The sequence below is a fragment of the Gasterosteus aculeatus genome, chromosome X, assembly GCF_964276395.1.
Source record: "Gasterosteus aculeatus chromosome X, fGasAcu3.hap1.1, whole genome shotgun sequence".
NCBI classification, from domain to species: domain Eukaryota; kingdom Metazoa; phylum Chordata; class Actinopteri; order Perciformes; family Gasterosteidae; genus Gasterosteus; species Gasterosteus aculeatus.
The window spans coordinates 14,494,520-14,505,250 of NC_135698.1; positions in this window are offsets into that span (position 1 = coordinate 14,494,520).

The window sequence follows — 10,731 nt, forward strand, 5'->3', positions numbered from 1 at the left end:
GCAGTCAGCACTGGGCTTCTCATTAACCTATGATAATGCACCTGTCACCTTGATACAAAAGCCTGGCAGCACATTTGTTGTGGATGGCTGTTCTCGCCTCTTCGCCGCTTTTTTTTTTTCTTCTTTCCTTCGCCTCCCCGCTCCATCCGTCTCCTTCTGTTTCCATCTTCTCTCTCAAAGGCTTCTGCCCTGCTGTACCCTGGCACACACGTAAAGCAAGCCCCATCGTTTGGAGAGTCTTGCTGACATCGGGCCAAAGCTGCAAAGAGCAGATGGAGGTTGTTGTGTGTGTATTTCTCTCTCTATACCTCTACTGAACGCAGCAGCTGAAGTATTTAATAGGATCTGTGTTCACTAACGCACCAGGACCTCAACTGTTCCACGTTTCATGGCTGCGTGGACTACGAATCCAACTACCCCTCCACACGGCCGTACGAATCATTACGCCACAAGAAGATTTAGTATGTCGGAATGTATAATAAATACAGTGTGCCGAAAATAACGGGATCTCCAAACTCACAGACTTTGATGCGCATTCCCGCAAAGTCTGTGAGGGTTTAGGGTCTGTGCGCTGTCGAATCAATTAGTGTTTGGTGGCTCGCTGGCAGATGCTTTCAGCCCTTTGTGGACCTTTTTTCTGGGTCCGCAATTCTGCTCACTTTGCACAAGGAAATTAACCACCATTTATAGCAATGGGACGTTAAACAGGGTGGTTACCAGGAGACGCGTGGAGACGTGACAAAGGAAGGCAAGCCAAGAGCACGGTGCATGGGGGTTTGATGTTGAAGGATTAAAGAAAAACACGTGAAATCTGAGGATGAAAGCAGCGATTATACTACACAGATTTATTATGCAAACATTCAATTTTATCAGATGTTTTGAAATATGAAATGACTTATTCTCTTTTAAAGGAAAGAGCCTTGAGTCCAAAGTAAAAAATAAACACCACCAATTACACATCACACTTTTTCACGTTGTCATGGAAACCGGATATGTTGTAGATATGTGGATTACACTGCAGTATGTGGAAAGAGTGTGTGATTGTCTCCAGTATGCGTTTCCTTTTGTATCACGCAACAAAGTGTGGTTGCACCAGCTATATTATTAGTGTTTAAAGTACTTATTTATTTATTTACCTACTAATGTCATTTATTGTTTGGCAGGGCAAATACAGCCTACAGAGGAGTTTACATTGCTTGCTAACATACATTTGTAGCCTGCGTCATCTCATCAAAAGCTGTTAACGGAAAACATGAAGTCAGTTTAGCCTCAGAACTTTTAGATATATTGATCCTCAGCACCAATCCTAAATGTACGTTTATTTTTGTTTCATGTAAAAACACTTATCCTACTTCTGGCTATTTCCATAATGTACTTACATGCAAGTAGAAGTACTACCATGTGAAAGTATGTATACAAACTCTTACTGATACTGCTGAGTAGTATCTGTATGCTGTGTTCTGCTGTAAACATTTAGTGACAGCTAATCTTAGCAAACATATTTCAAAGGTTGAACTTTTGAAGGACTGGTGTGACCGGCTCCAGTAGTCTGTGTCCTTTCATAATATCGTTCTTCAAGTTATTTTTTCCTCAGCTCGTCCACCAGATGTCTACTTTACTCCCTGCAGCCGGTTCCAGTCGGTTTTCTTTGCTCTCCAGAGGGCCTGTGTGTGATTTATTTATCCTATCTGCACATTGGGTGCCAGGAACACACCCGGGGAGCACACAGGACTTCGGGAATGCTGCCTTGTGCCGCTGGAGAGTGTCGAGAGAGGGAGAGGACTCGCTGGACGGACAGTAAATCAGTCCGGACCTGAGGATCTGCAGCATGTAAAGTCGGGACTTCTTCGTAGGACGCAAAGGGAGGCTGTGTTTGGTTCTGGGGTCTTTGGGGCGGGGAGGGGAGGGGGGGCCTCGGTAGATCCCATTAGTCACTCTGTCAGATCTTTGAGAAAGATGAGGCTGCGCGACCCATTTGATGCCAAACAGCCTTTGGAATTTAGATTTTCCAATATTTGGCAGGACTCGTTCATGATTAAAGAATGAGCCTGTGTGGTGTCAGGAATGTCTGCTGGCACGGCTCTTTGCCCCCAACATCCAACCTCCTCGCTTTCATCTCATGCCATGCAGAAGTCTCCGGGGAGAATCAAACGTTACTGTTTCCATCTCTACGGACAATAGCGGAAGTTTGTTTACATTGGATACCAGCTGCTCTCATTAAGGAAACGCACAGGGGAAACAAAAGAGAGGAGCATCCCTTCATGGGGTCACACCTTCCTGTTTAACAACCAGCCAGCTTCCTGGGAAAGCGTGTGACCAACACGCCATTGACACCTCTTTGTCAGCGGGCGCTCATCCTCGACCTTTGCGGGGGGGAAACCCGCGCTGCATCCTGCCACTTTTTTCCATCCCATCTTCGCATATATACAGATCATATGATGCGAAAGAAATCAAATCTAAAAATTGATCTTTTTCTTTGAAATGAATGTTACCTTTTCTTCAAGCTACCTTCATTTTTTTTTTAACTGTCCCCGCAATCAACGATTAGAAGTCATTTGGCTGAATTTAATGAGCTGTCAGTCGGAAAGGATTTGCTTTCAGCATGAGTGCACATTTATTTCTGCTTATTGGGCAGGACTGAAATAGTGGAAAACATGCCTCTCCTGATGTGATAAGCACAGAGTGGATGTCCCTAACACGGGGGCCTGCTGTGTTTCACATGTGAGGACAGACCAGGGGACGTGGTGGAAGCAGAACAGCAGATGCCTCTCCATGTCCCCGAGTTTGAATTGTGCTCTATTCAATAAAAAGGAGAAAAAGTTGTGATGAATGAATGCATGCATCAGTCTTACCCAAATGAGAGGATGGATGTCAGTGGAATATTATGTGATGCTAATTAGTGAAGCCATGATTGACGCACTAATACAGGAAGCAGCATGCCCCCTGCTGTGTCTGTCTCAGTCGCCTTCCTCTCCTCATGTTTCTGCTCTTTTTCGCACTCAGCCACTCACATTCAGCCGCTCCGTCCCTTCTCCACGGAGGAAAGCGTGTTCACACAGCAGGGGTTCTCGCCCCTTTTCCAACAATCACCTTTGTGGAGTCGCACCTTGAACATCACACGCTTTGCACGGCCGTGCTGTCTGTTCCTCCAGAGGGGATTCATGCGGGAGGAGCAGCCGGCGAGCACGCTCAGGGATTCAGGGACGGGGTGGCGTCACGTGACGGGCAGGCAGGCAGGCAGGCAGGCAGGCAGGCAGGCAGGCAGGCAGGCAGGCAGGCAGGCAGGCAGGCGGGCAGGCAGGCAGGCAGGCAGGCGGGCAGGCAGGCAGCTGGCCCACGTTAACAGAAGCCACGACGAGCCGACCACTGCTGTTGTTTTTTTTTTTTTTTTCGCCTATGAAATCATCATATCCTGTCGGGTGCTGTCACTCAACAGAGCGCTTTGGTGTGCGCGTGTTGCCCACCAGCAACAAGTCCTGAAGGATCCGTCTCTGGGCTCAGTGGAGAGCTGTGTGTGGAAAGTAGAGGGACCAGATGTTTCTGCTCAAGAAGCTCAAGGATGAGTACATGGGGAGAACATCTGAGTCTTTCGCCTCTGTTGACCCCAGAACTCTTAATCCAGCCAGTTTGAGGACATATGTGTACATATTGTTTTTTCGGTGTTTTGATCAGATAAACTGACCTGATTAGTTTTTTTGGAGGAATAAGAGCACTTAAGATCCAACACGGAAAGAGTAAAACATTGGCCAGAAGCAGAAAACAGAAACAAATGTGCAAAGGATTCAGTGAGAGAGGTTTTAGAGGAAGCAGTTGAGACCGTGATAGTGGATAGCGGTAAAGGGACAAAGCATTTGCAGCCAGACTAAAGTGGCCCCTATTAAGAAGAAGTGTGTCTGTGTGTGAAGGTGATCCGGTTTCAACAACAAAAAGTCGGGCCGGTTCTAATGGCTTCCCCGAGGCCACACACTTCTTCTGCCATGTCGGATGAGCGGCTGCAGGCTCCGCGTCGTGACAAAACAGGGAGAGGTCGGCTGGGGTCAAACGGAGGGATGGATCCCAGCGTGCTGCCTCAGCACTCTGGTCCCGACACACAAATTCTCCCAGCAGAGGATGAATGAAGCCAAACCACCGGCGTCCAGGGGAGTGTCCGCCACATGTCGCTGTGCAAAGCTTCTGTCTAGACTGTGCTGCTGCAGACTCAGTGGTCACTCTTTGAAACACCCATAACCGTAGATGTACACCATAATTGAGCCCGTTGTAATTGATCTGAAATGCACACAACTCAGCTCTAAATACAGTATGAACTTCCCACTCTGGTGACTGTGTATTTAAACATTTCTTATTTCCTAATATGTAAACCGTTGGATCCCATTGACCCACTCTGACCCAGTGAAGGTTTGACGTCTCAGAGGAAGGTTCTCCAGACTGAGCCGGCCGCAGCAGCACAGGATGAGCTCAGCAGTCATCCACCGTCCTTTGCAGCCCAGATCGATTATTCCACCCAATCACTGCACCGGTGGACAGAGGGGTCATATGAGACCAATTAAGTCTTTTATGAGGACATGCCAGACAGACAAGGGGAAAATGGGGCAGAAGAACAATGTCTTTTATAGGCTACTGGCGATAGTCTGCTTCCATCTCAAAGCTATTAAAGGTCTCCCCAGCACCGAGACGCTCTCAGCCTGAGGGCGGGACATGGTGCACCTGGGCCCTGGATGGAGAACTAAGCTTAACCCCTTCACGTCTCAAGCCTGCCTTTCATTTTTCCACCTCACCACTTATCACTGTGAGCTTTCACAGTTTCCATTACATCAAATGTGCAGCAGGCCTAAAAAGAAAAACCTCTTTATAACTCCAAAACTCACCTGACAATGATTGTGTTTCTTCTTGTGTGTCTTCAGTGAACCCATAGATGTCTTTGCGTCTATGGGTTGATTGTATTTAAGCAAATACAGGCTCAAAGAACAGGCTCGTTTTTAACCAGCATCACACATCATCAACAAACCGACTCCATGGCGTCATTATTCTGTTTACATCGCCCCCCCAAAGCAGCGAGGTTGTCTTTATGTTGTCTGCCTTTACGCTCATGATAGTAGTGGCAGCAGAACTGGCCAGTGAAGGCCAGCGGTATATATATATATATATATATATATATATATATATATATATATATATATATATATATATACACAGAGCATTACCCTCTTGAGGTCAGGTTGTGGCTCTGGTGAGTTTTATACTCAACATGCAGCTGCATAAGTGCACTCACTTGACTTTTACTGACCTTCCCTTCGCCGCTGTGAGGCCTTTATGATGCACATGTGCACCCACAAGAAGTGAAAGCCGGTATCACCGGGGCGCGCACCAGTCAAAATAATACAGGATGTGATTAACTCCACCGCCAGGCAATAGAGGTGGGATTGTCGAAGCTGCACGAATAAATGGATTGTTTTCTTTAAATTGAACTCACAACTTCCCCCCGCTTGCACTCCTGCATCCACCCATCCAGAGAGTCAAGCAGTTTACTGCCAGCAGGAGAGAATTTTGCGCCGGATTGGCTTTGTCATTTTGATTCATGTGGGGCTCGCTAGTGAGTGTGTTACAGAGCAACCCCGAGCCCCCCCCCCCCCCCGCCTACAACGTGCTCTCGTCCTCGGTGTTATTAACTTTGCATCTTTTGTGCCCCGTAAGAGATGAATAGTCCCAGGGGGTAGCTCGGAAAATGATCAGTTGTTAGAGGAAAGTTTATTTTTTGCCGAATAAAATCTCACCATCTTCTCTTATTGTTCCCTCCGCTGTGAACTGTTGGGCGGGTGAAGCGGGTACCACAGGGGAGGGGGAAGATCAAAGGGCGTGAGGGAGAAAGGAGGCGGTAGGATATCGAAAAGGTCTGATGTGGTTTGCAGCGCGAGACCGCCGTCAGCGGCCCATCATTGTGGATGTAACAGCCTCTTTTTTTTACCTCACACCTTCTCTAAAGTCGAGTGTCGGCTGCCACGTGGGTTCCTCTAACCCAACACAGAGTTCACACAAACTCAGCCGAACAATCTGGTGTCTGATTCGTCAGCCACACTTTGTTTTCTCACACGGGAGATGCTCAACTATGCGTGTTGCTAAAGCATGTGGTATAATATCAGTCAACTTAGCGTCAAGACTTGATCCAATGGGACAAAGCGAGCTGGGCTCGGATAGAAAAAAGCCACCTAAAAGGATTTATACACCTGTAGAACACCGGCGATGAGTCGATTGAAATTACTTCAACCCAACAAAAGATGTATAACTGTTTTGGAAATTGATCTGGCAGAAATACAAAAACATTCCCTAATTTCAACCTATGAAATGTGGGATTTGTATATAATTGTAAATAGAAAATCTTTGGGTTTTGGGATTGGATGTCGAAAAACACACAATAGAAAATAATATGTAAAGGTGTGACAACAGTTACATTGTTTGAACAGACAATAATGGAAAATAATTGGAAAATAAAAGTTAAAACAGACTTCAGATTTCAGAAACCTGGATATTAAACTAGAGGTACATCACAATAAATATGAAGATATAGCAACTTAGCAAAACATAAAAGCTATAAACCCTAAGCTTTGAGCAATAGAGCAAAAAAATCTCTGCTGTCCCTACCCTTCTGCCAAGTCTTCAGTTCATCTTTTTCTCCCCCTTTGCCTGTCTGCCTCGACGCAGTCTGCACTATGCCATGAGCTTTTGTGGCATGTGGTTCAGAGAGTGAAAGTGACAGGGCGGGACAGCAAGTCTCCCCAGAGGGACGTGATGTCCTTCTGCCTCAGCAGTGAGCGAGAGCCAGCCGGTCCTAAATGAAAGCCTCAGCCCAAACTCACCATGACAGTGGGGGGATGGAGCCTCGGCTCGATCCTGGTGGCAACTGGACCTTCAGTCCGGTCTAATCTGGAGCCACGTTTACATGCAAAACTGCACCCGTATATTCCAAAAAGAGTAGCGTTTGGATCCAGAATACACCGGTAATCCAAACCCTTCCATAAAAAACAGAACATTATGTAAAGCTGCTTTGATGCTGCCGCATTCTCAACAGGTGCCACCAGTCTGGCTTGGAGCCACTGCCCAATAGTCTGCGTTGAGGAGATAGTAGATGGCAGCAGCCGTGGAGCGTCATTGTAAACCACTCGTAGAAGAGTTTTACTGGCTCGTGCGCTGCAGTGCATATGCAGACGTGCTGGTAAACCTCAGAAGTCTACTCTATGATTGGAGAGAGAAGCGATGGGCCTCTTGGTTAATGGGGAAAGCAACCGGCGGAGGAAGACTGTGTTTTTCCAGCTCATCTGGCTTAGATTAGAGCGAGCCTGCACGCCGCTGTCACAGTGAGAGGGGAGAGGAGATAGAGGCATTAAGAGATGAAGAGAGAAAAGCGTACGGGAGGGAGACCGAGAGGGGGAGGGAGAGAAGGGGGAGGTAAAAAACACAAAACAATAATAAAGACAGAAAGCAGCCTGGTAGAGGCAAAAAAACATTTGCAGAGGGTTTTAGGATTTGGGATGAGCGGTGAGCTCTGTCAACCCCGAGCGCTTAGCACAAGTCGGAGGCATAAACCCTTTCGATAGGCTTTGTGGAACAATGCAGGAGGAAAATGTTCTTAGGACGGGAACGTGAATGAAAGCAGAGGGTGAGGGTTCAGCGCACACAGCCAGCACGCGACGCCTCGCCCCTGGCACGGCCTTGCCCGCTAAGTGAGACCCTGGCACAGGGTGACAACTTTCCTCCTCTTCACACACATCTTCTGCTAATGCAGTCAAACGTGACCCCATCCCCCCCCGCCCCCCACCCGAAGACTAAAAGATGAGGGTATCTGTGTGACGCACTGTAGGTCAGTGTTGTCTACACGGTTTGCCGGCTTCCTTGCAGCATGCGGTGCCTGCAGACTCACAAAAACAACTAATTGTCTCTTCCGCTGACAGCTCCACAGAAATCATTTCCAAAAGCTGAATTTGAGTTGAATTATTGTGTTGGAATACTACAATACGTAGTCTATGTCTGCCCCTCTGAAAGTTACTGCTTCTGCAAATCAGTCTTTGGGTTGAAGAGGGTGTCTTAATTCATATTTTTATCAAAGGGGCATTTTCTATTTGTGTTTACGTGTGTGTGCGTGCGTGTGTGTGTGAGAGTTAATCCAGGCTTTTAGACAGTGAGCTCAGTGGAGGGATTTCTAATTCTTTGTGTGTCTCAGCCTGTCGTGTCGACATGCTTACTAGGTCAGGCCTAATTGATGACCTGTATTAATAACAGTTAATGCTGTGTGTGTGTGTGTGTGTGTGTGTGTGTGTGTGTGTGTGTGTGTGTGTGTTCCTGTCCTGGATTTTGCTGTCTCACTGTCCCCAGGCTCAGCTGAGTCCTCCCATCACACAGCTCTCACGCTCTCTGGGCTCCCTGCTGCTTTTGAGGATATCAGTGGGACACAGTGTGGCTGTGTGTGTGTGTGTGTGTGTGTGTGTACATGTGAACGTCCTGCTGTCACTGCGGGGGGGGGGGGGCAGTCTTCATCCACAGCCTCATCTATTGTACCTCTGCATGGGGTCTCTCTCTGTCCCACTCAGATAGGAGTGGGGGGTGTTGGGGGTTGCAGTCTGAACAAATAACATCACCTCTAATCAGTAGACGGTGCAGAGCAGTGTCGATGAGCGTGCGCGTTTTGTAAAAAGAATGATTTTTTTTTTTGTGCCTTCATCTCCAGTAAGGTGGACAAATGCAACTAAGATGGAGCTTGCAGATGGAAAAAACACAAAGATAACTTCATCTAATGTTCAGAACAGAACCAGCAGAATTGAGCTCATCTTCTCTAACAGTAGAATTATCTTCTTCTCCAGAGATTTGAAAAAGAAGTCGAGTGCTCCACGAACACGCTTCCAGTCCCTCACAAGGTCATCGCTGAGGGGGGAAGTGAAAGTCTTTGAGGCCGGCATGAGGGACAGACCGGCGTCATTACAAAGGAACTCTCATGGGGAGGGAAAATGACGAGCCTTATGATGCAAAGCGTCACCTCCCCAGCTTCTTTTATTCATCAAACTCAACTTCCCCTGCTCTGTCTTCCTGTAGAATACTTTATGTCTTCTCCTCCTCCACACAATGACCAGGCTTCCTTGTTGCCAGGAGCTTTGAGCCTGCGTGTGCCTACATGCTGGTTCTGGAAGTGAAGGCTGTTTTTTACCTTGAAAGCCGAGAGTCACTAAGTTGTACTCTCTGGAACATGTCGTTCCTGCTGCTTTCCCTCCTAATCCCTCGTGGAGCTGCTGTGTTCAACACACACCGCAACATCTCTTCTCTTCTGTTTTTCTGACACACGCCTCAGCTTTATTTGAGTCTCATCCACCAGCTGTGGCTGAAGAACCGTCTGAAGAACCGTCCCTGCTCCCAGAGGAGATGTGCAAGGAGAAATTATGGCCATGATCACCAAACCCCAAAAGCCCAGAGCAACAGGAATCATTTGCTTGTTTACTTTGTTCGTATGTATAATTATGCTTTCACAATTCCTTGTAAAGACGAGCATCTGACAGCAAGTGGACAATACATCTCCTGCGTCTTGTTGATATTGTTAAGGACTTGGACTCACATGCGCACATTGGTCTGTGGAATGTGAATGCGATAGCCGTAATTCCTCACATCTGCTTTCCTCATAAGCGTCCACGTCTTTATATGGGCAAGGTATTCTGTGGCTCCTGCTATTTGGTAACAATGTCTTGAAATTGGCCTGAGATCATCTAATCATGTGCATGTCCTTATTTCGACATCTGTGTTGTGAGCCTACCCACAGACGCGGCGTCGCAGCGTGTCTTGCACACTCTCTCTTGGTCGGGACTCGTGTCTTTGGGATGTTTAAGTAACTACAAGATAACATTAACATGCATGTTGCTGCCGGAGCGCACTTAACAGGCACATTGTTTCCCCCGCGCTGTGAGAATCACGCTACTTGTGTCTCAGCAGACTGATGGGAGGGGGGGGGGGGCAAGTCTTGCGTGGCTCGCTCGCTAAACTCAGTCGTCATGGCAACAAAAACATCGTCGCAGTTGGAGTGCATCTCCTATTGAAAATAAGACCAGCAGAGCGTTATGCGTCTCCTCGTGCTGCCTCTTTACTATTAATGGACATAAATATTTATACAATTTTGGAAGATATTTTCACAGTGGAGGAGAGCGGGTGGCCCGAGGTTATCGGAGACATGAGCCGATGAGGCGCCCTGCGTCACACATCTGTGACTTTGTGTGGACGCACGAGTGCGTCTCTCAGCACCCTTTCATCTCAAATGGTTATAAGAATAACAGTCGCAGTCACAGAAAGTGGGCTTTTTATTGTGTCTAACGTTTAAATCTCACTCATCTCCGGCGACCCTTTAAATTAAAACCATTAATCTCTTTTGCAGAGCCCCGATGCTGAAGGATATTTTCAGCGGTGATGTTACAGTGCTGGAACAATTCGTAGCTTAAATTGTGACTAATATCCTGATATATTTTAAAGGAGTAAATTTCGTGGTGGATACACAAAGGGAACAGGGACGGGACCGAAACGCAGACAGTTGCAGTCCGCAAGAGAGAAGATGACAGGCAGGTAACTCTCACAGGCAGACAGAGCTTTTGCAACTAGGATGAGGACAACGGAACAACGGAAGTGGACTTAGATGATGTAATGGGATGCAGGTGAGGAGGTGGGTGGCAAGTGGCAAGTGCAACAGTCAGTGACAAGGAAATCAGCCAG